Source organism: Gekko japonicus, unplaced genomic scaffold (genome assembly GCF_001447785.1).
Source record: "Gekko japonicus isolate JY-2015 unplaced genomic scaffold, Gekko_japonicus_V1.1 scaffold1216, whole genome shotgun sequence".
NCBI classification, from domain to species: domain Eukaryota; kingdom Metazoa; phylum Chordata; class Lepidosauria; order Squamata; family Gekkonidae; genus Gekko; species Gekko japonicus.
The window spans coordinates 237,695-241,930 of NW_015174309.1; positions in this window are offsets into that span (position 1 = coordinate 237,695).

Below are 4,236 nucleotides of genomic sequence, written 5' to 3' on the forward strand. Positions count from 1 at the left end.
TTGTTAGGAAGCAGGAATTTTCAAGCAAGCGGAGAAGGATTCTAGGAAGCTACAAACAGGAAGGAACTTTGTTTATTTTTGTTTGTTTAGACATTTCTGTGTTGCCTCTTCAGAGTTCTGCTGGAGGACTCTGCTAGCCTACATCAGGAGTTGTCCCATAGGAATGGTTCCTTCTCAAGATCCTCGCTGCGATCTCCAGAAGTGTTCCCCCTCGCATTCTCTGCAAACATTAAGCTACAATTAGGGTTAGGAAACTCACACGTTTAGGGTTATGCTCTTAATATGGAGTCTCATTCAGGCCTGGCATTTCACACCATAGCAACGTGTTCTGCAGGGGTCGTTTCGTAGAAAAAGAGCTAGGGGAACTCATTAGCATAACTCATTAGCATATGCCACACCCCCTGACATCACCAGAAGTGTGTCGTAAGGCCACACCCCCTGACATCACCGGAAGTGTGTCATAAGGCCACACACCCCGCCCCCAACGGTCCCGGCCGCCTCCACCGGCCTTGCAGCTCCAATCCCGAGCCCCATGAGGTGGACCTGCAACGCCGGCGGGAGTGCAAGGAAGCCCCGCAAAGGCCCTCCCTGGCCCCAGGCAGGCAGGGGTGGGGAGAGGCAGGTAGGAAGCAACTTACCCTCCCTCTTCTCCTGCCTCCTCCTGGCTGAATGAGCGCCAGAAGCAGGGCAGCCGGAAGCAGGGGACGGGGCTTCATCATGTGCCCCACCCCCCATACCTCACCCGGGGGAACTGCGAGCCCCCGTGAGCCCCCCCGAAATGACCTCTGGTGTTCTGTATATACGCATGCATGCTGTCTTCGTTGTCAGATTCATTGTCATTACAGAGAGACCCTTCACATCCTTCTTCCTGTGTAACTCAGGCAGATTCTTAGTTACACATACAAATCGGATGCCTGCATGGTCCAAGAATCAGTGACACCTTGAGAAAACTGGGGATAAGCAAAGTCTGTACTTACCTACACCTATAATTCTGTTCCCACAACTTTAAAACAAGGTGCTTACTTTACTTTCAACATTTGTCCAAAGGCTCAGCTTCAGAATCGGTTTCCAATATTGGGGGGGGGGAGGATCAATAATATAGAGAGAATATCTCTGAGCATGTGTAGAGTGCCTTCTGGATGCAGACAGTGGGCTACTCAAATATTTCTAGGGATCCTGGGGAAGGAGCTGTACCCTTAAGGAAGCATCAGTTGTAGCAAGTTGGCATTCACTTGAACAATTCTCACTGGCAAAGTTTTAATAAAGCATTTCTGCCGTAGCTGCCACCCCATCCAGCCCAGCCAAAACAGGGACTTTGATGTATCTACAAGAGGTACCTGAAAACATGAAACAAGGACCACTGGAGGAGAGACACTTTTCAAAATCTTTCTTTAAAAGCTCATTTCAAGAGGCGGAAATACCGAACTCTGACCCCTTTCCACTATAGTACCCAAACTCAACAAGGTTATTTTATGCAATAAAACAGAGGCAATCCCGGGTTGCCCTTTCTGTATACTGCAGGAACGTAAGGGGTGGTTTCACATCAGTCTTTGCTGGATTCTTGCATTCAGTGATGTTTACAAAACATGACACCTAGCAGGAAGGTATAATTAAATTGTCTGGAATTTAGAGAGATTGAAAGTTTCTGCTGAAGGTCACCAGATGAATGTTCATTTCAGATATTAGGTACATTTCTCCCCCTTACTCAAAGTCTGTCCTGTTATTTATTTATTTATTTATTTATTTATTTATTTATGTATTTCGGCTTATATTCCTCCACCAACCTGTGAGCGGGCTCAGAGCAGAAGACCACAGCAGATCCACACTGGGAGTTAAAACATTCCACAATAAATAGAACAGTTAAAAACAAAGCTATAGACAAAAGACAGATAGCACTGCAGTTTAGTATAATCGTCTTGAAAAACTGAAGCCGCGGCTAGGCCATAAACCAGATTGTGGGTCTTCACCTTATGGCTCGCGCAGAGCTAGCTTTAACTTTCGCAAGGCTCTTCTGATAGAATTCCTTCACACGTCACACCAAGCCATGGCTTAGTGCAGCGCAAGCAAGGCCCCTGCTTGCCCATACCCTTCTCCCTTTGTTAAGTTGCAACAGAATGCTGCAGTTGGCCCTTGAGAATTGGTCAACTGTGGTTTGTGATTCCTCTCCAAATGAGAACTGCAAACCAGCGTGAACCTGAACCATTGCCCCAATGGTGTCTCTACCCAGATCTTGCCCCCTTTTTGATACCCATTCACCACCATTTGCTGCCTTTCGAGAAAGGCTCCTTCTGTGGCTTTTTGGACTTCCACTGCAGCTGCAGCTTCCTGAGATGGAGCCATGGGCAAAAATACAGAACCACGGTCACTCTGCTGCAAGCCTCCCGCTGGGGCCAAGCTAAGGGTGGACTTCTTCCTCATGCCAGGTGGTCTGGAACTTGTGCTAATGCTGGAAGCCAGTTGCTGCAGCCCCAGACAGGGAGGGTGCAGGCTGCTATCCTAAGCTTGCTGCCTGAGCCCTGATTGGGTGGGAAGGAGTGGAGGCAGGAGCCTGCTCTTCTTTTCCCTCTCCATCAGAGTATAGGGCCATGGAGTTGGGGGCCCTCCCAGCGTGGGGCCCGGGGCCACTGACCCTGTTGCCTAGTGGCTAAGAACACCCAGCAACTTCCTCACAATACAATCCCAGCCAATCAGGGATCACATTGTGAGTCTGGTCACGTCACAATGCCAGACAGCCAATCAGATTTGGCTCTATGATCTTTCTGAGGGCAAACATAGCCAACCCAGAGTGAGGACAATGCTTTCTATATGCTTCACACATCTTTACTTTGCAAGTAGAAGAGGGGATGCCTGTCAAGGAGGGAAGGAAGGGGAATGTTGTTGCTATTTCAGCCTTTGGCAACAACCGCAAACTCAGCCAGGACTGCTTTTGTAATGGGGGAGGGGGGGTTGGACAGGCCCGTAGCCAGGATTTTTAAATTGGGTGGCATTTAAAATTCTTAGGGGGAACTGGCTAATCGAATTAAAGGAATACCCAGCTCCTTCCCTGCACCTGCTGGTGCTCGGGGGCCCTGGGCTGGATGGGAAGTCAGGGGGGCCTTGCCAGTAAGTCAGGGGGCCTAGCCCCAAGATGCCCCACTGTAGCTACGGGCCTGGGGTTGGAAGCAAGAGAGGGGAGGAGGGTCCTCCCCCAGCTCTCCAACAGTGGCATGTGGGTGGCAGTCACTGGACCCTGGCTCCAATTGGGTGGCCAATCAGCATCTGGTCAGTTGGGAGGGACGGGGCCTCTGGGTGGATCTGGAGGTCCAAGTCTTCACTTGGGTCTGCTCCCAAAAGTCTTAAGGGGCTGCCAGGGCCTTTCAGTCTGCTCTGGTTTCAGAGGGAATACTTGTTAAGGAGGGAAGAAGGGGAATTATTGTTCCGATGGCTGCCATCGCCACTTTTGCTGTCTCCTAGACAGGGAAACTGTACCACACAGCACTGGGTCCATCCAGGGCTTCCATAAATTGCCAAGAAGAATACCTTTGAAAGGTGCTGCCAAATCTGCTGGGCGATTTCAGCTTAGATGAGTTTTGATTCCCTTCAGCTTTCCCTGTCTGTTGGGTGGGAACCTTCAGAGTGAGTAACAGGCAGGCCTAGCTACCATTCTAGTGGCCTCCATAACCATCGTCTTGTGTCAATGAGTTCCACATGTTAATGGTCCATTATTCAGAAAAACAATCGTCTCTTGTCTGTCCTGCACTTAAGCACCCATCAGTTTTGTTTATTGACCTCCAAGTCTAGCATAGTAAGGAAGGGGCAAATTTTACTCTGTCTTTTTCTCTACTCCATGTGTGTGTGTGTGTGTGTGTGTGTGTGTGTGTGTGTAAAGTGCCATGACAGACAGCGACCCCAGCAAGGGGCTTTCAAGGCCAGTGAGAAGCAGAGGTGGTTTGCCGCTGCCTTCCTCTGCAGAGCCTTCCTTGGTGGCCTCCCATCCAAGTTCTGATCCTGCTGAGCTTCCAAGATCTGACGAGGTCACGTTATGCCATGCCACCTTCCCTCCCATCTACCCTCTCTGGCAAGGGTATAAATCCACATGATGTTTGTTCTTAGTTGTCTTTTTTCTCGGTGAGAAAATATAAACATTTCCCCCATGTTCGCAGAAGATCTTAAGACCCATACAAAAGATGCAGATGCCTCCGTTCTAAGAAGCAGCATTCAAAGGGAAAAAATGATCATGGAGATGGACAATTAGAA